The sequence below is a fragment of the Dermacentor silvarum genome, chromosome 9, assembly GCF_013339745.2.
Source record: "Dermacentor silvarum isolate Dsil-2018 chromosome 9, BIME_Dsil_1.4, whole genome shotgun sequence".
NCBI classification, from domain to species: domain Eukaryota; kingdom Metazoa; phylum Arthropoda; class Arachnida; order Ixodida; family Ixodidae; genus Dermacentor; species Dermacentor silvarum.
In genome coordinates, this window is record NC_051162.1 from 75200395 (window position 1) to 75226576 (window position 26182).

A 26182-nucleotide genomic window follows, 5' to 3' on the forward strand; every position below is an offset into this window, starting at 1 on the left:
TAGCTGTCCCAATGTAATAATAAAAACTGCAATAAATTCTGTTTTGAGCATACTTCGCACGTGTATGCTACGTCTAAACGAGGTGTACTCGGTGAGATAATTTTTACCGGAGTACTGGTTCGCCGATGCAGAGTGTTCCAGCGCACACATCAAACATCGACGATGAAAAATAAGCCATGCGAACGATTTTAGCAATGATGCAAACAGCAGAAAATTACATGCTTACTTTATAAGCACTTTTCAAGGTTGTCGTAAACATGACACTGCTATTATGAAGCGTGTTTCTGAAACTGCGGTTTATTGCATTATGACATTCTCTGAAGATCTGCTAGAAAAGTACGTGCTGCAAAGTTGTTACACATTTACTGCTCAATATATATCATATTACAAATATTATGAGCGTAAAGTGTTAAAACAATATAATATGGTAAGTAACCTAGAAAAAAAGGAAAAAAACTTCACGCTCTACTTTTAAAGACCTCAAAAGTGGTAGCAATAGTTTTGTTTTGGCATTCTTCTGTGAAACCCATTTTCCTAGGTCTGTGTGGTCATCTCGACAATAATTTTGTGTATTCACATTATCTTGGTCTATAGTTTGGACCCGTTATTTATTCTACACAGGCAAATTTGCGGTTGCATGCCATTTTTTCCCCGCTTAGAGTCCGTCCCGAGTATTTTCTGAGAATAGATAAACATAATTGGACAATCTTTTTAAATGTTGCCTTGAACAGGTAAGAATGCGTGAAAAAGGAAGTATTCTGAAGCAGTAAAATCCTGGAGTAGTTGAACACCTTTATGGGCGAGTTGGTTCATAACCGAGAACAAAAACATAACCGCGAAAGAAACAAGGACGAGACCAGTACACAGGACAGCGCCAGTTAGGTGTATTCATGTCGTTTCTTTCGCGTTTCTTTTTTTTTTGTTATCACTTATAAATCTAGGATTCTTCATTAAACTGCATTGCACCTATTTCTAAAACCCCCTCGTTGTACCTGTCCGAGCTCTAACATTCAAGGACACATATACAATCTCTCAAATGAATCACCTTTTTTCGAGCATAATTTGCTTTTTTTATCTAGAGCCACTAGTCCCAGCTGGAAATACTGCTCGATAGCGGTACATAAACTATGGAGCTCATTTTGGTAATGTACGAAACGCGGAAATGAATTGTGGTTTGTCCACACTAGCAGATAGGGCTCACCGAGCAAGATTTCCAGCTTTAGAACGCATCCTAAGAAATTTCCCCAGGTTAAGGTGCTATAGTTATGACCTACCAAACAAAAGCTTTTCCGTTTTAGAATAATCATGACGTTGTTGTGTAAAAACTTGGACACCGACCACATGAAACAAATGTAGATGTTTAAAACGAATAAGACGTTTCCGTTTCCTTACGGATGCCTTGTTGACAATCACATTCTGAGTTCTGAAAGTTTGAGCGCCGTAATTATTTTCGCCTTGTATTTTTCGCAGAATATGTGTGGCGATCTAGCACAAAAGAGGTGAGCGATGAAACACTGCAACAATATTGGCGAGTCTTGAGCTAGTGGACTATAAAGTGCATATACTGTTGCTAAGCCGATTGTCCCTCCTAACCAAGGCCAAGGAGGCGTGTACCCATATAAGACGACGCACTTGCATGCTGCATGTAGCTGGACCTGGTTAACTCAAACAGGCTAGGTGACTACTTAACAACACCCGGTTTCGAATGGGATGCCAATAAACCATCATCATCAGCAGCAACGCACCATGCCACGGTTCAAGGGATGTGACATGTGCGCCACGTATTCTGGATACCCATGTTAACTCTTCCGCACACGTTATGGCACCTCCTCCCAAAGTACGAACCACTGCTGAAGAAGCGAATCGAAGAGCCACGCGCGTGGCGGCAACCAGGCCGCATCAGGCTCAGCATACCACTGTGCAAAGAGAAGCACAATCCGCAGCTCGCCGTTGACACCGGGCGGACAGTTCAGATTGTTCTCGTGCAAACGACACGAAGAAATTTTGCCGCGAAGACCCTGTAGTGAGTGGTGTCGAAAATGGAGCGCCCATGGAGCCGCTTCTCGAGCTTACATTGTGACTGTGCTGCGTGGTCCGAGCAGGCCTGTGAGTTTTCTAGCAGGAGAAACTTGTTTACCTTTAGCGGGAATCATTGCTATACGCACAGTACCTTCCTTTACAAGCTACACACCATTTGTACACTGTCGCTTTTCGAAGAAGCCGATTAGAGAGAAAAAAATCTGTAAATTGCTATATAACTAGTGGCCGTGTGCGCATGTTAAAGGCTATGCCGTAGTGTTTCCTAAATCAAACACAGCTATTCAGTTAAAAGAAACAGTTACCATGTCAGCTTATATTAACAGATGGGGGAAATAGTGAAAATTGTCTTATCGAATCCTTTAATTCATACTATCTCAAGGACATGAGAGCAGTCTGTCGGTCAGATTTCTATACTTTGATATCGTTAGATATGACTTGCTAGCATAGATTGAAGTAAGAAAACGATCCCAATATTATGCACTACAGCAAACTTCGTTTCCTAATAATTCGACTGTCATTGCAGCTGCTTAAAGGAGCCACAGTTCTAATATTCTTTACATTTTCCAGTCATAAATTTGCACGTAAAAATAAAGAAGGTACCGGATACGATGTAGCCAAAGGTAAGTCCCATTTAATTACAACCAACATTTAACGCACGGTGATAGAAAAATCGTACGCACGGATACAAGGTTGGAGGAGCACAGCAACATACCATTTTACACAAATATAAGAGAATTACAAGAAATGTAATCTTATTGAAAATATTGAACTAACATCAAATTCAAATATTTCCACGTTGAAAATTGAAAGAAAAGTGAAGCGCTATCTATATATCACTGCATGTTTTTAACTAAGTAATGTTCTAATGACAACTAGTGTGTCGCACACAAAATGTATAAGGCAAGCGAAAAAGACTCAACCCAAAACTGAAGTTCAACACTCATATTTTTTTTTATTTTTTTATTTGAATATACTGCAGGCCCTTCACGGCCCGTGCAGGAGTGGTACAGAAATGTAATGATTAAAACATCATGGGGAAAAGTCGATACAGAGAATGTCATACAGAAGTCATACAGAAATGTAATGAAAAAAATGAAAAAAAAATCATGGTGAGAAGTCAATACAATATACTTTCAAGTTCAAGCAAACAAAATGAAGGTCGGCGCGAGTGTATATAATCCTGAAGGCAAACCGTGCAGTTAGTATTTTAAATGTGGCAATTGTGTGATTTGGCCTTCAGTGGGATCTTATGGCCGAATTTATCACATAGGAATTTGGAATTGCATTGCACAGCATGTATATTGACTAGGCCATCGCAAGACCATATTGCACATTTTTTTTCTCTTTTAAGAATCAGAAACAGCATATGCTCATAGCGCGGTCAGTAAGCTGAACTGAGAACACTGCTCATACTTCAGAGAAAATGCACATTTCGCTTACTTCAAGCTTAAGGATTTCCAAACAGGTGAAATATAATGCCTATGGGGAGTCGACCTGGAGTTACTGGTTACAGGCTGTACAAAAAAGCGAAGAACGGTCGTTGAAAGCCACCATAATTGTATTATTACTGCAGATATCTGTGCAATAGTTTCACTGCGGAATGATGTGCAGTAATAACGGTGTCGAACATTCTCGACACTATAGCCAATTACCATTACCGTGCCGTTGTGTACAGCCCGCAGTGAATAATACAGCGAAACACGACAACGATAGCTTCAAGACAAAAGAGAATGCTGATGCTGGCTAACAATTGTGTATTTCATAATGACCTGCTGGTATCTCGGAAAATGAACTCCTCATTATCAATAAAATCACTCAATTTTACGAACTGGAAAGCAATGGATGTCCTATAACATGACCTGGGGCAATCATGGAGTAGCGATGTTGAACCTTAAGCTAATTCGTTTTTCCGCATATTGCTGCAAGAAATGATGAGGCCTAAAGGGACCATTTACAGTAGAAGTTATTGCGTTGGATAACCAGGAAGCCTAGCAGCGATAATAGTTTTGCCGTGGTCTATCGTGGCCTTGTGACTCGAGGCACTTATCGAACACATGATAAGTGCCTCGAGTGGCCCGTCGTGCGGCAATTCTGCGTGCATTAGCGGGCTTCTTTCACATTAGGAAAAACACATTTATGTAGCACGTATTGAGGAACAGGAAGCTGTGTCGGGAGTTTTTCATGTTGCTCTACAACTTTCTCATTGACACTTTGATAATTATAGCAGTACTTCTCGAGTTTGATAATTAATTACAATTATTTATTAAATCTCAGTAACGAAAATATTATCGGCGGCTACTCCACTGTACTGGAAACAATACGCACTAGGTTAGCTGCGCGTAACGCCGTTCCACTTTTTTTCAATCGTGCTGCGTGATAGCTGGGACACCCTGTATAACACGATATTTCATAGAGCCGCTGTGTAGAGAAATGTTATTCTTGTGGACTGTTACTTTGGGACCTCTATACGGCACGTGTGTGAAATATATTTTCAGGAATGACATTTACTGGTGCCGCCTGCAGCAGCTCCGGTGGGGCCCTAATATACAGCAACCCAGACACAATGGATGGTGTAACTGCAATTACACATGAACTCCTTCATCTGTAAGTAAATGCGCTGTATTGTGTACAATAAATTTACGTCAGACAATGAAATAAAATGAATGAATGGGTCACAGCTGTGAAACAGAAAACGCTGTGGAATTTCTAAACGAACCTTCACAAGGGCTGGTATGTTAATAAACCGGATTATTTATGCAGATTTCATTCCAAAGGGTTCAACACAGCTTCATAAAACTACACACAATTATGTACTTTTAGCATTTGACAAATGTGCACTGCTTTAGCGTATTCTCTTTTAAAGTGCAATGACAGGCATTCAATATCGCAAATTTTGTTGCAGATTTTTGAATTCGACCATAAATTGCTTTAAGCACAATTGCGTGTGCAGTATATGGGGATTTTCCTCAGTCGGTATATTGTTATTGCATTATTTCGAACACCTCTTTAGTCATGTGTGGCATTTCAAAGAACAAATAAAATAGCATTGTCTACGAGTATTTCCTTCAAAGTTTAACATGCAAGAAAAAAAAAAACGTGGGCAGCTTGCTCTAGTGGTGCAAGGCTGGAGTAAACAGCGGTGCTGGTGATCAACCTAGCTTCTTCCAGGTTTCACTACGCTTGGCTCAGTTTTGCTGGGAAATGCTAGGTGTTGCTAGGCATGGTATTCCGAATCGGCTCGCCGCGGACGCGCAGATTCTCGCTTGGCCGCGCGACACGCTTCAAGATGAGCGGCTTCTTCTTCGGGTGTCCGGATCTTCTTTGGTCGTCCCGTGTCAAGGCTACATGTACTCACCACACAGTCAACAAGAGTTCTGCCGCAGCCATCTGGGAGGCTCCGAGCTTCATCTCCCCGGTGACGTCCTGGCCAAGCTGCACCTCCACACTATCTGGGGCGTGACTGGTCGAAACCTTCCGAGCCGCCGCCAGAGGCGCCTGCTGTAGTCACGGAAACGGCCAAATGCGAATGGCGTCGGCAGCAGCTCTGCCCGTTGGCTCGTTAGCGTTTCTACAATTTCTTTAAAGGAGAGCATGCGCCCGCCGCACGCATGCTCTATTTCCCTTTTCTTAACGTCCCATGTCCAGGCAACCTGTGCATGGCACGGAGAGGAGGCAAGCACACGCTGCATCACGAGGTGGTTGCTAAGCGACGCTCTCGCTCGGCGAGGGTGTTTGTTTTAAATTCAGCAGACACATTACGCGAGGCTTAAACAGCTCCGCTGTTAAAAAAGAACATTTGGCATTTGAAAAAAGAGTAGAGCAAACTTATCCTCCAATGTTAGTGTTATGTTCGGTTCCTTTTGGTACACGTGCAGGTGCCAAATAACATGTTTGCACTGGATTGTTATTACGGGGCTATTCGGTTTATCAAAGTATATTTAGAAACACTGACAGCAGCAGAAAACTGTGGCTAGGAACATTAGCTAGCAAAACGGTGAGCACGATGACAGGGTGACAGCTGAGACATTGCCAACGTCGTCACCAAGGCAGAAAGCACACGTTATACGACAGCTGGTGGCAAACGCACCGTCTCTGTGCAACTTGCGGCGATGAGTGCACTGCAGAGGAGTACACTTTCAGAGAGGAAACGTGAATAGTTTCAGTCGCTGATGCGCATAGGATTACGTGGGAGCCAGATAATACAGATAAACCATCACGTACGTGACTTCGTGCATGTTGCGGCGTAATGATGCAATATGCAGGCGTAAAGTGGTGGCGACGATCGTAAATGCCATTTTGAGCGATTTCAGATACGGAGAGGTGCTTTCGGGCGATTTGTTGTGTAGTGTCATTTCGGTTAAGGCAGTCACGTGTGTACAAGGTACTCGGGACAACATCAGCGGAGAGGGGGGCAAATTCAGTGACTTTTAGCATATTTGGCTTCCACATTTTTTTCTTCATTTGTGGGCAGCAATTCTTCCTTGAATGAAACGTTGCAACATCGCTTCGTTATTAGTTGATAGCTTTATTACCTCTAATACCTTTTACGAGCAAATTCTGTTTTTTACGGTAGAAAATTGAAAACATCGCGGCAGAACCCATCTCCCGATGACGTTTGACTGCTAATGCGTTAGCATTGAATTATATAGCGGTACAACGATTGCCAACGTCGAAACGAGTTATGTAAAGGTGTGTACTGCAGCGCGACTTCTCTTTTGCGATTCCTAAGCACGCTCGGCGCCATATAGCGCCACCGCCACAAAAGCATGCGCAGTGGCCTTCGAAATGCACGGTGCGCCGGGGTGTGCGAACGCTTGAGAAACGCGTCACGCGGCAACCGGGCTCCTCTCTCGCACTTCTTTCTCGACTCGCTGCGTCATCTAGTGGTATTGCCGAGAAATTCAAACGGGCCCGTGAGTTGAGTAGCGTGGCACACCGGTATCTGCGAACGCCAATTATTGTATTCCTCGCTTGCCTCTCACTTAGTGCCACATACTTGATCAGTGACCCAAGTTGGCGAAAGGTTTATTGAAGGGCGACACATACCCAATTCATTCATGGCGCCGCTCGCTAAAGCGTTGACTGGAAAGGCCTTCATTGAAAGCGGCATATACCCGATGCATTTGGGGCGATGCCTGCTAATTCGTAGAGTTGCTGCCTTAGCGGAACCACTGTGGCGTGTATTCGTTTCCGCTTAGCATCAGAGTAACTTAAGGAATCTTTTTTGTCCTTCTAGAGAGGCACGTTCCTGGTGACACACGTCTAGTTATCTAAGTGGGCGTCAAACACGTTCATTGTTGAGCGGCGCACACCTACGGGCACATATCCAGGGACCCAAGATGGCATCAAAGAGGTTCGTAAAAGCCCAAAAGAGACCGATGGGTGCACACCCAGTGCTGTAATTCGACGTCAAAGAGTTTCTTCGACCAGCGCTACCTGCCAAGTCTCGCGTGTACAGTGACTTATGTCGGCGTGAAAGAGGTTCGTAGTTGAGTTTCCCGGGTGTACACATTGCCACATACTCAGCGATCCAATTGGGTCCTGTGGTTGCTTTCGAAACCTGTTCCCTCAGCAAAGCAGCTATATGCGCTACCCATTCGCCAAAGAAATACCGTGTTTTTCCCCGTGCGAATGCGCACGGGGGCAAAATGGAACCTTAGTTCTTAAGCACCTGTTCGATGATAAACAGACCAACGGTAATCAGAGGCTCGCTATAGATAGACTAGTGCATAAGCAAAAAGAGGGGGGGGGGGGCATTCTGATGCGTCCCTTCTCGGAGATCTGGCACAGAAGTATCTTCCGGTAGGGAAGGATGAACTACAGCAATGCCCTCAATAGGAAGGGGAGGACGCCCAAAGCTCGATGATATCCGCCTCCATCTCCGGAGGCGGATATCAGGGAGATCCTCCACAATCTCAATGGTATTATGCCATCCGGCTCCTGAGCCAGATGGCATAACGAACCGGCTTTCGAGGAACCTGGACGACCGGTCCATTAGAGCCATTGCAGGAAATCAACAAAATATTGGAGGAAGGTAAGGTTCCAGGCTTGTGAAAGCAGGCAACGGTGATACTGATTCCTAAACGTGGAAAGCCCCCCAAGCCTGGAAAACCTCCGGCAATTTCTCTCACGCCGTGTTTAGGTAAGGTTGCCGAGCACGTGATACACAGCAGGACATCGAAACACATAGAGTGCGAGGGTTGTGTAACGTAGAATATAGTAGTATTTAGACCGGCACTTTCCACGCAGGACGTCATGTAACTGCTTCAGAGACAGGTTATTGACAACAGAACTAGAAACGTCAAGGGGCACTCTGGCACTGAACTTGTCGAAAGCCTTCGACACCGTGTCGCACGACTTCATCTTAAACGAGATATTGGCGTTTAACTTGGGAAATAGATTTTTCGCGTTCGTGTAGTTCTTCCTGAGGAGCAGGACGACGGTCATCAAGGTGGGGCAGACCAAAGCAAAACCATTGGCGCTAAGAAACAGAGGCACGCCACAAGGGGCGGTGATCTCACCGCTCATGTTTAACATTACAATGCATGGGCTCGCGAAGCGGCTGACCGCCGTACCAAAGGTGGGACACGCGCTGTACGCCGACGACATTACGATCTAGTGTCCGGGAAGCTCGGAGGCGGCCGTAGAACAGGCACTTGAGGAGGCCTTGGACGTGTCCAAGTCCTTCCACGAGGGCATGGGTCTCCGACACTCAGAGCTCATGGTAGAGCTCATGTTAGAGGTCATGTTATACAGACCGGCAAGATCTGCTCGTGCCACTCAAGCAGATCCCCATAGATGTGTACACGTGGGACGGCGAGAATTTCCCCAGGGTGAACTCGAGCAGAGTTCTAGGATTGTGGCTCAATGCCAGAGGCTGTGATGCCAAAACCACAGCACATCTGACCTCCGAAACCGAGAATATTCTAAGTATAGTCATCAGAGTTTCCAATAGAAGGGGACCCTTGGCAAGGACAACCTATTTAGGGCGCACCACACTTTTCTTATGACCCACATCAACTATGTGGTCTCAGCCCTGCAGTGGACGAAGACTGAAAGGGACAAGCTTGATACGTTGATGCGGAAAAAGATCCGTGAAATTTCTCCCTTGCTGAACGGAATCAAAGCCACGTCACAAAGGTTCTTCAAGGACACAGAATGACGTATTATCGTGCAGTGGATACTGCACTCGGCAGCTGCCGAGCCAGCTGCGCCATGAAGGAACTGGGTAAGTGCCGGTCTTCAATGAACGTCACGCAAATTTTTGTCACTGAATACAGTCCCACTGGGTGGGCGACCAGCTAGGGAACGGCTCTCGGAGTTCGCAGGCACCGACACGCTTCTAGTCCCTGATGTCATTCGCGGACTTCTTTACAGCGCCACTAGGTGGGACAGCGTGCTGAGAAAAAGTGCGAGAGAGAAAGAAGCCTGGTTGACGCATGACGAGTTTCGTCGCACGCACCGGCACGCCATGCATTTTGGAGGTGACACGCATGCTTCTCGGCGACGGAGCTGAATGGCACCGAGTGTTTTGAGGTAAGCGCTAAGGATAAGTCCCGCTGCTGTACACCTCTCATACATAACTCGTTTCGGCGGTGGTAAGACGTTGTGTGGCTATATGGAAGAAATGCTAGCACACTACCGCCGACAGTAATCGTGGGATGGGTTATGCCGCATTTTTTATATAATTGTGGGTGTGCAGCAGCTGCCTCGGCTCTTTTATTATACGGGCACTCCAGGCGCGTTTTTGCCGTTGGCGTCGCCGTGATGTTCCGTTTGAAGTCCTAGGGCGATAACACGATCGCCGCCCACCGTATACTGTATATGTGCAAGTGAAAGCGTGTAAGAGGAGCCGATGATCGCGGCTCAATCTCGCGCGCAAGGGAGGAAAGCGAGAAGGAAGCGCGCCGTCTGCCGTCACGCACTAGGTGCCGGGGGAAGATGGGAGGGAGGGGGCGCGCATTGCACTCCAGCAGCAACTGCGTATTCCGAGACCCGCGTGTGCTATGTCTTAAAAGCGATCTGCGTTGAGGGCAGTATAGGCGCTTCGATGGCCCATACCTTTGTGCGTTCTCGCTGCTCAGTTTGCATTAAAGCAATAGACAGCACGAAGGTCACTTCGCTGGCTGCTGCTGCTGCCGCGCTTCCTCACGCAGCGTTTTGACAGCGAGTCTATGCGCTCATCGCGTGTGATGTGTTAACGTTTGTTTGCCTGTGCGTGCTGACACCATTCTCGGAAATTTAGTTAGTAAGTGAATACGTCAAGTTTCATCATCATCATTTCATCATCAGCCTATATTTATGTCCACTGCAGGACGAAGGCCTCTCGCTTCAATCCCCAATCATCCCTGTTAGCGCTGGCTGATTCCAATTTGCGCCGGCAAATTTCCTAACTTCATCACCCCACCTAGTTTTTTGCCGCCCTCTACGGCGCCTCCCTTCTCTGGGTATCCATTATGTAACCCTAATGGTCCACCGGCTATCCATCCTACGCATTACATGGCCTTGCAAGTTTATACCACCGATAAAACCCATATTCTTACTTTGTATAGCTGTATAATAATTTGCAATCACAATCGATGCTTCCCCTTTCGGGAAAAACTGCGACAATTTTCAGAGATGAAGTACAGGACTGAGATTGAGCAAGCTTTTCGCTTTGCAAGCGTTCGCTTGCGCTCTTGTCATTCGTAGGCGTTGTGCTTTCGTCAGCTGACGTCAGCGTGACAGCGCACCTTGACCACCTATTCATGAACGTAGAAAGCAAACGAAACCTTCGGAAAGCGAGGCGCTCGCGCGATCTCACCCCAGGTGCACTGTATTTTTAGTTTGTGGAGTTTATTTTAAATTCCTGGTTGTAAACGGCTATATGTATATGTATGCTATAGGGCTTTGCAAGCTGCATATGTAAAGCGGATGCTTTACTTTTTAACCGCCAAAGTGGCTGAGACCAGGGCTTATGTCCTTGACTAAATTATTCATCGTATTTTGTGAGAATGGCAGTACGGAAATATATGCACTTAAACATAGCATTCACTGCGCACGGCTTCGTCCTAAATCTTCTGAAACTGTTAACTATAAAAGTACAAAGCAATATTAATGCTCAAACCTGAAAGTGAAGCATCTTTATTATCGCGGCTCTTTACTGGCAGCGTAGTAGCGCGTGTGCGCTGCCATTACACGCCCTCCATGACATGGTAAAGCTCTTAATCGTGCCAGGAATTTGGCGCATCCTCCTATGTCGTGTCCACGTGAATAGGACCTGCGTATGGTTAGCGTTTGTAAGATCGGTTGAAGCGCAACGGTCAACGTTGCTATTGCTGTCAGTGCTTCGCCCTTCGGGCGAAACTGCAGCTTGTTTACACTCCTTTTTCACTGCTCTATCGCGTGTATATTTCAGTGTAGGGTCAGTGCATGATGGAGAACCAGCAGTTCCATACCTACAAAACAGCCCAGGTGCCGTACGCTGCCCGGAAAATCAAAGTTATATTATGGCAGAAAGTCCGGAGGCAACATCAGAATCATTCCTGTCATTATCACTTTGCACACGGAATCAAGTTAAAGCCTTTCTCGAGTAAGTTTTCGTTTGTCATTTTCGCATTTCGTCTGACGTGATTACGAAAGGAGAGAAATATTACAACTGTGTTTGAAGGATACCTGCCAACCTGGGGACCATGGAATTCGGGAGGCTCTCCGAGCGTCGTTGGGGGCCTGGGGAGAGGGTGGGGCTGCTTATAATGTGACTGGAGACAGAGCGTGCGTGCTATAATTAAATAACGCCTACTAGGCCCATTTACGGTATCATTTAGGGGACCTGCAGTGTAAGCAAACGAAGAGCCCAAATCGCCGCAGCAACGCCAGAAACAGCTCTCTATAGATGTCACTACAATTATAATTGCCTCGGACCTGATGCTCTGACGGTAGACGATGCTTGCGCGTGAGTAATTATGAACCACACAGTTTCTCCAAGTGACAGTGGCCCCTTTGGAGGCCTAATATGACTCGCTGCTTAAGAAGGGTATACAGTGGTAAAGCTACCTTAATGGAACTGACTTATTTGCAACCCATAATAGATTATTGCCTCACGTGCACTGCTCAACGCATGTTCCAATCTGACATGAACTGAGTTACGACTACACTGCCTACCATGAATGGCTTGCATTTAAATCTGACTTCGGTTAGCTACATTTCCAATAATTTCAATTATGATGCCGATGGGCTCCATCACGTGTTTCTTTTTACAGCGATGCTTTTAGCCTCAAGTTGGTCGGGATTTTTGTGTCCGCGTGCGCGGCTCTCCCGCACACAAAAATGTGGGCTCATCCCGAAGACTGCTCAGAGAAACGGGAAGTGCACAATGTACTGCTTCTCCAAGAGGCATCACATGACGTCATGACTTAATTACGAGACGTCACGTTTGACCCGAAGACGTCATCAAATCAAGTCATCAGGCGATACTGTGACGTGTGACGTATGACGTGTGACGTGTGACTAATACGAGGGTTCGTGTGAAGAACTGAATGTCCTGGAGAAATCGGGAGAGTTCAGTGTGAGCCAAGCCCGTCTGCCTATTGTGCAGTGATCTTCTATGCCGTGGCCAACGTCATCAGGCAACTTGCTAATCCTCCCTTTCATCATCATCACAAAAAGAAATTAAAACGTGACAAAATCTCACCACTGCTTTTGCACCATTCCTATTTTATGGTATTTCACGTACTATGCGGGGGATATTAATCTGTGTGTGTTTGTATCTAACCGGTTTCCCCTTTGTCTGGCTCCCTGGGCAGTCCATGGTTTAATGGTTAGTGCATCAGGCTGCCTGTGCTGAAGTAACAAGGCCCTAAACTAACCATTGGGTCAGCTTGGGTCAGTGAGTACGTGCGATTGTGTAGATACGTGCCTCTGTTCAATGAAGCTTTTTCGTACCGACACGGGTCACTGTAGATGCGACACTGGGTAGGTTTCAATAGATAGTATAATAGAATCACTCTTGACTAAGCACCATTCGATATTCCTCAACTCCAGTTCTCATCTACGTAATGTCAAGCATTCATTGTTTGGTAATAAATACTTCGTATGAATTACACAACTGTTCTCAAGCAAACAGTTTTTGATTTTGCGACGTGTTGCGATCGACTGTGAAGTGCAACGCGTGTTGTTTTTGGTTCTTGAGATAGATGCTGACCCAAGTTGTCATCAAGGAGGTTTATTGAAACACGGTGGCACATACCCAGTGGTCATTGGGGCACGTACACGTAGGTAAACACGCGGTGTCACAAACTAGGTGAGACATACGACAGTTGACCAAGTGATTGATGCTCAGTGGTGCTTACACAGTGGCACCCATTCTGTGGCGCACCCGCAGCAGCACATACCCAAATTGGCTTCAAAGAAGTTCATGGAAGAGCACCGCATACACAGTGGCACGAACCCCAGTTGGTATCAGAGATTTTCATTAAACGCGCCACATGCTGGGTGACCTATACACCATGGTGCCTTGGGCACGTACCCAATGGCACATACTGAGTGGCCCAAGGTGCAGATACCCAGCAGTACATACCCATTCGTACATATAAAGTAGCGCATGCTCAAGGGGACATTTACAAAATAGAATATGGAGGGTGCATACGCAGTGGCAAATACCTAGTCACACGTACCCAAGAAGGCATCAGGGAGATTCAGTGAACAGCGGAACATATACCGAGTTGCGCAAACCCAGTCATCCCCCAGCGGCAAATACCCAATGGCACACACCCAAATTTGCATCAGATAGGCTCACAGAAGAATGGGAAAAATCCAAGGGCGAAAATCCAGTGTCACATACCCACGGGAACCGCCCAGATTTTAAACGAAACAACTTTCTGGTATGATCCAAATATTTAGACTGCAATATCTTCGGGATCATAACAACATAGCGGTCAACATTGATGAATTTACAGCATTATAGAGAGAGTAGCAGTCGTCGTAATAAAGCTGAATAGGAGGTACAAAATGAAGGTAGTACAAGCCTATACGCCCCAACATCCAGTCATGATGATGAAGAAGAAATAGAACAGTTTTATGAAGATGTTGGATTAGCAATGAGAAACGTGCAAACTCAGTATACTGTAGTCATGGGCGAGTTCAATGGTAAAGTGGGGAAAAAGAAGGTTGTGAGCAAGCAATTGGCAAATACGGCATCGATTCTAGGAGTGCAAGAGGAGAGACGTTGGTAGAATTCGCGGAAAGGAATAGGCTACGAATAATGAATACATTCTTCAGGAAGTGCAGCAACAGGAAGTGGACCTGCAAAAGCCCTAATGGATAAACAAGGAATGAAATAGATTTCACACTCTCTGCCGATCCAAGCATAGTGCAGAATGTAGAAGTGTTAGGTAAGGTAAAGTGCAGTGACCATAGGTTAGTGAGGTCTAGCATTTCTCTGAATTTGAAGAGAGAAAGAGTGAAATTAGTCAATAGGAAACAGGCCAACCTAGACGCAGTAAGGGTAAAAGCAGACCAATTCAGGCTGGTGCTCGCAAACAAATATGCAGCTTTAGAACAGGAAGATGAAGATAACATAGAGGTAATGAATGAAACCCTAACTAGGCTGGTCTCAGAAGCAGCAATTGAAGTGGGAGGTCCGGCACCAAGGCAACCTGTAGGTAAGCTCTCCCAAGAAACAAAGGACCTAATAAAGAAACGACCAAACAGGAAGATGTCCAACTCAAGAGATCAGATAGAATTCGCTGAACTGTCAAAACTGCTCAACAAGAAGAACGTAAGCGATATTCGAAACTATAACGTGGGAAAGATTGAGGAAGCCGTACAATATGGACGCAGCACGAAATCAGGAAGAAGAAAGCTTTGCATAGGACAAGGCAAGATGTTTGCACAGAAAGAAAAGCATGGTACTATCATTAGTAATTTCGATGACATAGTAAAAGTAGCGGAAGAATTCTATACTGACCTGTACAGTGCCCTAAATAGATAAGCTACTTTCATTCGAAATAGCGATGAACGGGAAATAGAGGCTCCTTCTATAATTAGCAATGAAGTTAGAAGTGCTTTGAAAGACATGTACAGGGGAAAAGCTGCTAGAGAAGATGGAATAGCAGTAGATTTAATCAAAGATGGACGATTTACCGTGCTCGAAAAACTTTCGGCCCGTTATACGCAATGCCTCACGACTTCAAGTGTACCTGAGAGCTGGAAGAACGCCAACATTATACTTATCCATAAGATGGGAGACGTTAAAGAATTGAAGAGTTACACACCCATTAGCTTACTTTCAGTATTGTATAAAATATTCACCAAGATAATTTCCAATAGCATCAGGGCAACACTTGAGCAAGGTAGTGCGTTGGGCGAGTTGGTGCATAGCTAAACAAATGAGTTGTGGCGCGAGGAAAAGAAGAAGGAAACCAAGGGGAGACAGGACAGGGCGCTTGGGGAGACAGGATAGCGATTTGGGGCCCTCTCCTTTCTCACCTTGGTTTCCTTCTTCTTTTCCCCGCGACACAACTCATTTGTTTAGCAACACTTGACTTCAGCCAACCAAGAGAAAAGGCTGGCTTCGGGAAGAGATATTCTACAATGGATCATATCCATGTCATCAATCAGGTAATCCAGAAATCTTCGGAGTACAATCAAACTGTCTATATGGCTTTCGTAGATTATGAAAAGGCATTTGATTCAGCAGAGATAGCAGTAGTCATAGAGGCATTGCGTAATCAAGGAGTACAGGAGGCAGACGTGAATATCTTAGTAAATATCTACAAGGATTGCACAGCTACCTTGGTTCTCCGCAAGAAAAGTAGAAAGTTACCTATCAAGAAAGGGGTCAGGCAAGGAGACACAATCTCTCCAATGCTATTCACTGCATTCTTAGAAGAAATATTCAAGCTCTTAGAGTGGGAAGGCTTTTGAGTGAGGATCAACGGCGAATATCTAAGCAACCTTCGGTTTGCAGATGACATTGACCTATTCAGCAACAATGGAGACGGATTACAACAAATGATTGAGGACCTTAATCGGGAAAGTGTAAGAATTGGTTTGAAGATGAATATGCAGAAGAAATAAATAATGTTCAATAGCCTGGCAAGGGAACAAGAATTCCGGATTGCCAGTCAGCCTCTACAGTCTCTAAAGGAGTACGTTTATCTAGGTCAATTACACACAGGGGACCCTGATCACCAGAAAGAAATTTATAGAAGAATAAAATTGGGTTGGAGTGTATACGGCAGACATTGCCAAATCCTGGCTGTGAGCTTACCACTGTCGTTGAAAAGATAAGTGTACAATCATTGCATTCTACCGGTGCTTACATATGGGGCAGAAACTTGGAGGTTAACAAAGAAGCTTAGAGAACAAGTTACGGACCGCACAAAGAGCGATGGAACGAAATATCTTAGGAATAACGTTAAGAGACAGGAAGGGAGCGGTGAGGATCAGAGAACAAACGGGGATAGCCGATATTCTAGTTGACATTAAGCGGAAGAATTGGAGCTGGGCAGGCCATGTAATGCGTAGGAAGGATAATCGGTGGACCATTAGGGTTACAGAATGGATACCAAACGAAGGGAAGCGCAGTCGACGACGGCAGAAAACCAGGTGGGATGATGAAGTTAGGAAATTGGCAGGCGCAAGTTGGAATGCGCAAGCGCAAGACAGGGGTAATTCGAGATCGCAGGGAGAAGCCTTCGTCCTGCAGTGGACATAAATATAGGCTGATGATGATGATGATGATCTTCGGGATCGACCCACAAGCACGGCGAAGTAGGCAGACTTTAGGATCGACAGTTTCGCTGTGCGTAAGCTTTGCACGACCGCGGGCAAACTTGCCTGTTTTTTTTTTTTAATTCCTAGCACGCTGTTTAATTTGACTACGCTGTAGGGAAGGTATTCTAGAGTGAATATTTTCGGAGGTACCCTCCATTTCGCGACATTTAGCGTGACTAGTGCTGGACGCGTCGGCGAGCGATAGCGTTCCTGGCATGCCATAAACGCAGGCAGGCTAACCATGGTTGGCACAGTGCCAAGAACGCTGTGGCTTGCCGACGCCGAACATGTGGGAGGCTATCCCCTCGATATCTCGCGAAATTTGACATGACTAGGCGCAGCCCCTTTTATGGCAAACTCTTAGGCCAAGTGCATGCACACTGGGTGTTTACGTCAGTTATGACGTAGGTTGTTGCTAGGCGACACGTACCAGCTATTTTCGATAGCATTGACGTGGCGGGAGACGGTTTACCAGATGCTGCGGTAGCTCGGCGCGGAGGCTGTGCGGAGTATACCCATCGGTGGGCGTGCTTGGCGGCGGCTGCTGCATTGCTACTGCTTGAGCGCATGAGCGGCTAGGCGAGGTTGGGCGAGGTGGTGCGCAGCTGTGGCTTCGTTGTTGCTAGGCAACGGCGTGGAGTTTTCTACGGACTTCGAGCGTTTCTCCTCCAGCTTTAACAGCTTCGCTATTAAAACGCCTCGAATTCCAAAGTCAAGAGTGCTTTGCAATAAGATGCATACTGGTTTTTCTGCATAAAACTAGGGGTACTTTTAAAGCTTTTAATAGCCCTACTTACATAAATCAGTATTTAGTGTATTACCATATTTTCTGTTTTGTGTACTGTAACGTTGCGTTCTCTGTTTAAATACATTCTGCTGCTTAACATCTTGCAGAACTTGTTGCTGGGCGAGTTGGTTGATATATGAGGAAAGCATGGTTGCGCCAACAGGAAAAGAAAGACTTGGAAAGAAAACTAGGAAACGATAGGTCGGGCGCTGAACTTCAACTGTTTTATTCTGAAAATTGGTTTGGTGTACCTGTTGTTTTCTCGGCGCCACGCAAGTTGGCTGGACTGTGTCCGCGGATTAGCCGCGTTTACAAAAAGTCAGGATGCCAGAAAAACCACACCAGACTTTACGTGAAACGTGTGACTGGCGTTACATATGAGATACCGCTGAAAGTCCTTCGTGGGCCAAACGGGGAGATGTGTCAATGACCGGGCACGGGAGCATGAATTGTCAATCATGAACAAAGCTAATGCGCACTTACCTGCACATTGCATGGTTTGCTTGGCCGGCATTGTGAGCAACTACTGCGGGACATTAAGATAATTGGCAAGGGTGGTGATACGTTAGCTGTAATCACTGTAATCGCCTTAAACCACACCGACACTCGCATGCGCATTTGTTGAATCCCTATTGCTCTGCTGTAAGAATAAAACAGTTGAAGTTCACTTGACCTATCGTTTCCTACTTTTCTTTCCAAGTCTTTCTTTTCCTGTTAGCGCAACCATGCTTTCCTCAGTTTTACTGGTACCCACACAGCATTTAGACTGGTTGAAAAGAATACTATAAAATTTTGCAGCTAGCTCATGCCCTTAAAGTTTTGACGTCGAGGTTCAAAGCATGATCTATCAGCTCTTCTTTGGGTACCACAAATGTATACTCCTAAAGCCGCATCACTAATTCCATGCGTTTATATGACGTATGCAAGAGACCAAGAGCCAGATTTATAAAAAAACGTTTTCTGTTCTTTATCAACATGCGTTCATGGTAATAACGCTTTACACTACTCATGCATAGTTTCAGCTTTCCACTGCAATAATTTTATTGCAATTCATGTGGTCGTGCGAACGTAAACTTTTGCTTTCCAGAGATTCACATGGTCGTTGCCTTTTAAATCAAGAGGCACGAAAGTGGCCACAACTGTCAGAAACAAACATTCGAAAGCCCCTCTTGGAAGGAGCGAAGTACTGCAGTTATCTTTATAGTAGTATCAGTCTTGACGTGGAATATGTGCAGGTAAGCAACAGCATATTTGGCTCCTAACGAAGAGAAAACTGTGCGGGCAGCTCAGATACAGGAAATAAACGGCCTGGCTGTTAAGTTCTATAGTATTTCCTGCGGTAAATAAATGCAGACCACTTGCTTATCTTGAATAATACTAATAAATACGGTAATTAACTGGTAATAGATTGACTTCAAGACTATTGTAACTGCCAATATTTTTACCGCTCTCTGCATTCGAAATAAAAGCAAAGAACTTCAGTATTGTCGATTTCATCAAACGAAGACACTTTCAAGCAGTTTATTAAAAATAAACGGCTCCGCTATTTTGCTGGGTTTCGCTGCCATGAGGAGCTAAAGTAATTTTGAAAGCATGGAAATAAGATCTTACCAACGCTGGAAGGTCAAGTGCTTGTCAAACGCGAGTAACGTGCTACAAACGCAGCAGGATTGTACAAAATACTTGGATGTTTCTGGTTTCCTATACATTAGCTGACTCACCATATATTTCATACAACTAAAAGACACAACACACCAAGGAAAAGACAGGAGAAAGAAAAGAGCGTCACTCGCAACTAACTTAATTCCGAGAAAACATCGCAATATATTGCCAAGCCACACATGCGCGGCAAGGTTCCGCGCATCACACCACCCTAGATTAGTGAATAGGAAACATGTGCTAGTTGAACAGGTATCAAAAAATTGAAACTCAGCGCCGCCCAGCGCCACTGACTTATTGTTAATGCAGATATCTTTTCCTTCTTTTTATGTAATATGCCTCCAGTATTTCTCGTTGCTTTTACCAAGAATCGTGATCTTCTTAAATATGGCCTATTGTATATGTATATATATATATGCGAATAACTTGATTGTTATGCCTGTTAAAGCCATGATTATGTTCTTATTGCCAGTTGTCCTGCGGATCCAGAAGATGCTGAAGTTTATAACGAACGACAAGAGGACGAAGTGATGTCCATCCTAGGCCATGTTTGTTGTTGAGGCCCCGCTTGTAGCGTACTCGTTAATAGTATAAATGAACCACATTTTTGTGCAGATCTCCCCAAATATGTTTGTGACTGGCGTGGTACATCACGAGCATGTCACGGAACTTCACAGCGGACATATTTTCGCGGCGTACCGATCTACCATTGCAACCATGTACCCAAGCTTTGTAGTCCTTGTGAATACAAGTTTTCATCGTCCATAAATCAGAGTATGTGTCCTTCGAGCCGGATTGTCCTGTTACCCCCGTGTGCAGTCCATCTCTGAATGTGTGTTCCGGAAGGCGAGACGGTGGATCACAACGCATTCACGCATCAATCTTTTATAATATAAAAGATTGATATAACATGTCGCAAAACATTAAGACATTACCAATGTGTTCCAGAATTATTGAGCCAGAAAGGTTTATAAAAATATACTAAGCTGTTGCCGTCACGCAGATCCCGGGAACAAAACAATATCTGTATGAAAGCAGTAAACTGGATCAATGCAACGATGCGTTGCAATAGAAGATTTCATGCAAAGGATGTATAAATGATGTTGGCTGTACATGGGTGAATTAGGCGAGGAACAAGTAATTACCAAAAGACTACACTGCCTACGAACACTCGCAAATCAGTGAAACAAGAACTCTCATCTAAGAGATGTGACATATGAGGTGAAAAAGATATAGTTGATTTCAAACATAGCACGTATGCTAATGATACAATTAAGTGGGTGGCCTACTCTGGGCAGCGAGTAACGAGTAGGAGTTGCAACTGCGCATGGTGAAGGAGATCACGTGAGTCTGATGCTGCATGCGAAGAAAATAAAGACCACACAATGAGTCACTGTGCTTGATTTGCTTCGGCTTGTATGTGCTACAGCTTCAAAATAATGTTGCCTATTCGCATTAGGTTGGTAACTCATTGCTTCTTTTTGTAGGTTTACAGCGATCTATTCAATATTGAAAACTGCTTTTTGGTTTGCGGAACAACCGATGCTGCTGGTGTAAAAGAGTACAAAATAGATCAAGCCCCAGACTTCATTATTTGTCAAGTGTCAAATGGCGGGGCAAAGAAGGTAAGCTGACAAAGACCGCAGCTTAGCATCTAAACAAGACAAACTTCCAGATTTTTTTTCGCGGGAATTGGGCATGCAGTTGAAATTCTGTATAAAAATGTTCTGTGTGCATAAACAAACTATAAATTTTCTTCTATATTTATAGCTGTCTTTAGACCAAATCGACAAATTTACTGCATCAGTTTAAGGGATGTACAAATACACCGATTCCAACATCTGGAAACGTGGATTCCAACATATAGGTATACTGATTATGCGGTGATAACAAATGAGTTCACGCTGAGCAATGCAATCTGAAGATATAAATTCATTGTTTTATTTATTTTATTTATTTATTTAGATACGCTAAGGGCCCACAGGGGCATTACATAGGGGGGAACATAAAGCAGAACACAATTTTTACAAATGAAGCATCGCAGGTGGTAAATAAAGCACTTTGGGGTACAGCAAGTCGTGAAACATATTAACAAGGTAAATATTTTTACAATATTCACACTCAACGAAGCAAGAACAAAATAGCAAAAGCGAATAAGTGCTCTGGGAGAGAAAAATGTTACTAAAAGTGCTAGGATTGTAAATACGTTAGTAATGCTGAATGAAATAAAGAAGACTGTGTTATCGTGCCAATTCTGGAGGGTAACTCATTCCATTGTTTTATTGATAAGGTTAACGGCGAATACTTGTACTTTTCCATCCGTGCGAAGATAGGGTTAACTTTATAGGCATGATCGATGCGATGTGAAGTATGAGGTGGCGGTAAAATGTGTGACCGGGCAAATGATGTGTTCCTGTGATACAGTGTGTGAAAAAAGCATAATGTGGCGAATTTTCTGCGCATTGCGAGTGGCGGCATGTTTAGTGTTTGCTTCAAAGATGAAACGCTTTCAAATCGGGAGTAGGATGACATGATGAATCGCGCTGCTTTATTCTGGACGGCTTCGAGTAAATTGGTAAGGGTGATCTGGTAGGGATGCCAAATGACTGATGCATATTCCAGGGAGGGACGCACGAGGAAAGTGTATGCTTGAAGCCTGGTGTCCCTGTCGGCCAGATACAAGCGTTGCTTCAGAAAGCCAAGTTTTTTTGCGCTTTAGTTGTGATATATTCTATATGGTCAGTCCATATTAAGCTAGAATTTATGTAGACACCGAGGTATTTAACCGAAATAACCGAGCTTACTATGCTATTGTTTAATATGTAAGTATTTGTTTGAGACTTTGGTACGGAAGCGAAGTTCAGGTGATTGGTCTTTTCTGAGTTAATTTGCATCTGCCATTTGCAGCACCATTCCGTTAGTTTATTAAGGTCAGATTGCAGTGTTATAACGTCGTTAGGGCTAGCTATCTCTGTAAATCACACAGTCATCGGCAAAAAGGCGAACTGTTGAATTAAGATTTATGCGATGTCATTAATGTATATCTAAAATAAAAGCGGACCTATTACTGTACTTTGAGGCACACCCGACATGACAGGGGTTGAACTGGTGATATTGTCACTCAATTTGACCACCTGAAAGCGATTCGTTAGAAATTCTTCAACCCATCGTGTTGTTTTTCTATCAAGTTCGAGGTTTCGCATTTTCAGTGTTAGTCGTTTATGAGGTACACGGTCGAAGGCCTTCGAAAAATCAATAAAGACACCATCGACGGAATGAGACAGGTGCAGTGAATTATGAAGGTCTGTTACCAACTCGTAAAGCTGTGTTTCGCATATGAAAGCTTGGGGCGAAAACCGTGCTGGTTGTTAACTAGTAAATTGTTTTGATTGAGATGCGCCATAATGTGTGAGTAGAGAATATGCTCAAGCAGTTTGCAACTAATTGAGGTTAACTAAATAGGCCGATAGTTACTTAACACAGTGTTATCACCACTTTTAGGTATTGGCAGAACATGAGCTATCTTGCAGTCTTCCGGCACACATCCAGAATCAAGTGATTGTTGGAATATTAAGGAAAGTACAACTGATGAGAAATGACTGCTTAGTTTTAAAAGTTTAGCACTGATGCCATCGGGCCCTGGGCTGGTTTTGAAAGGCAAACGATCAATAGCGCATTTTACGCCATAAGCACTGATGATAATAGGTGGAAAGCGAAATGGGATGGTTAGCTGCGGGAGTATTAGGGAATTATTAATAGGATCTTCATCTGTGTATACTCCGGCGAAGTACCTATTAAATTGCTCGGCACACTGATCTAGTGTTAGCACGTTGCCTTCTGTACCTAACATGGACGGTACCAACTGATTTTGTTTAGGGTTTACTACGTTCCAGAACTTTATTGGATAAGTTTTTAAGAGGTTGGGTAGAGCACAATTGAAATATTTGTTTTTTGCTTCAATAACTGTATTTTCATCAACATTTTTTCTTGGGCACTGAAAATAATAAATGTTTAACGAAAATGACATTTTGCATTTTCTTGTTATATACAAGAGGCAGAAAATGCAGAGTACAGAGCCATTATTCACTTTTGTTCCCCGCCCCTATCCGTTTTCCACGCTGCAGAGTAGCATCATTTGGACACAACTCCCCAAGCTGGCCTCTCTATTTTCTTTTTGTAATTGAAGTGTTGTTTTCTCTCACACCGAGTGCATTCCGACAATGGTCCCAATGATCACATTTGCTATGTTTCGTTTGATTATTCATTTATTTGTCTGCTGAAATAGCACTCGAACGTGAAATAGCAGCCACCTCCGATGTGTGTGTATGTAATTTATGTCACTCCTCACGCTTGTGTATTAATTGCATTTAAGGGAAAAGTGTAGCAAACTTTTAATGTATTCACTGCAAAACAGGTGTTCATGGCGCCTGCGACAGGCAAATATTTCCCACAATTTTCCTGTACAAATTCAAGCGTTTCTTCAAAAACGACCAAAAATTTGTTAGGCTGATATGAATGCCCAGTCATTAAGCAAGTCGATGATGACACCAATCGAAAGCCAAGGTTGAAGCTCCTAGAACTTTTCTTCGACGTTCTACTTGCCAACGTTAAGCCGGAAACAGTGCCCGGAAACAGTGACTACACGTTTACAATACGCAATATGGACGCACGTATTGACTTTTTCTGCAGCATATATTATTCATCTTTAAAGCACTATCCCTGAAAGGCATTCCACTATATCCTAGAGTTTTCTTTCAACGCCATACTTGTTAATGTAGAGCAGGCAATAATGCACTCAACAAATGACCACACTTTTAAAGTAGACTATCTCGACGCTATTATTGCACTTTTCTGCAGCATACATTATTGCTCTTTCAAACTGTATCCTTGAACATACTTTACCCGATATGTTCTTGTTTGCAGGTATGCATTACCGGAATTTGCAGAGACGTTCCACATAAACCACCACCGATCCACGAGTGGTTAACGAATCGCGCAAGTTCTGACTTTCAGTTAACTAAATAAATAAATGGAATGAAGCATCGACTTTTCGCCTCATACTTTTCCGAGGCCTGCCCGATAAATTTTGCCCATGTGTGTTCTGTAAGACCATTGTAGAATGTTCCGGCTTTCACAATGTAAGAAAATGGAACATACTTACCAGAAGACACTTTTATCTATGTACTGTGTTCTTTGCCAACTGTACATATAATATATATAGACACCAGTTGCCTGTTTTTAAACGGGCATTTGGGACCTGTATGTTACCTTGCCATGCCCTGAAATATTCACGGATTCACAGAAATTTTCATTTTTTTCATTTTCATTTCATTTTTGCCGTAACGTTCGCAAATGTCATTCTATGCTGTTAAATTCGGGGTCGGAAATTAACCAAAGATAAGTAGGCCGGATGGCTTTGGGAGCTCACGGTAAAAACACAAATGAGGCAGTGCAAGGGGACATGGGTTGGGCCTCCTTTGTAGTCAGAGAAGCACAGAGCAAAATTTGTTTTGAAGAAAGACTCGTGAACCTCGATGAAAAGAAATGAGCGGCTAAACTGCACAAGTATCTGCATCTGAAAAGCGTGGACACAGAATTGAGGAAGAGGTCAAGAAAGTTGGCAGTCAAGTACAGGATAATTCAAACTGTAAATAGAAAACTAGGAGTCATCAGAAAGAAAGTGGGAGAAATGGATACAGGGAATTGGATTCAACGAATTAAAACAAAAAGGACAATGGATATTTACAAAAATGTGAAGCAAGAAATTAGAGCGAAAACTCTGTGCGATAACACAAAGGGCCATGCCTTGATATTTTAGGCTCGAGACGCTTGCCTAAGGACCAAAAAATACCGGAGATGAGACATGTGTATGCTGCAGCAAAGATCCGGAGACCACTCAACACATCCTAATGGAATGTGAAGGGATTCACTCAGTGAGAACAGTAGGTAACGTGTACCTTCCAGAAGTGGATGGAAGCATCAACTGGTCAGCAGTCGAGATAAGCAAGAGGCGTTTAGATTATTGGTGGAAAAATACGACCTGACTTGATCTCTTAGTCATAGGTAGAGGTTCAAGGTAGACATTGAGGGTAAAAAATGTTATGAAATATATACAAAAATGATATATAAAAGTATGTATGGCATACCTGATTAAATCACGCAGGCGAGGTCACTATTTATCACCGCCCCACTTCAAGGTGCAGGCCACTAAATCATCGTCATTGTCATGATCATCATCATCAATACAGGGAAGAATTTACTGTTTACTCCAAATCTAAACACTTCGCACCAGTTCCATCAAAACTGCGGACAAGTGGTTAATTCAGATGTGCGCTCGCTTTTCATTTATTTATGCTCGCCTGCTTTATCTTCGCGGTGCTTTTTGGAGTGTTCAGTACAGCGTGTTAGAAACAAACTCTCATATCTGCAGCTTCATTTTAAACAAACGAACACGCATTCAAAATTTGGTGCACTTAATATAGTACAGTGGGCCTTAGCGGTTTTCATGTCGGCCCCTTTTTTTAAGTTGCGTTCCCGCATGGATACAGACTTTCTTCCGCAGGAAGCCTTTTCGTCACTTTCTCGATGCTCTGGATGCAGTTGAGAGGGCAACAAACATCGAAGAGAACATTGATATTGTGAATGTGCTGCTGCAGAACCAGCTAAACATTATGGATGAGGAGCAAGGTGACACGGATGACACCGATGCTTTCGTCTCAAAAGATGTCTGCGGTTAGTGTCGGTTAGCAAACCCAGCAACACTACTCCGCCAGTAGGTTTTCATTTAAGTAGCATTATTTATAATTATACTTGAAAAGCTTGCGGCCCTTTATAGGCAATGCCTCACGACTTCAAGTGTACCAGAAAGCTGGAGGAATCCCAACAGTATACTCATCCATAATAAGGGAGACGTTGAAGAATTGAAGAATTATAGACCCA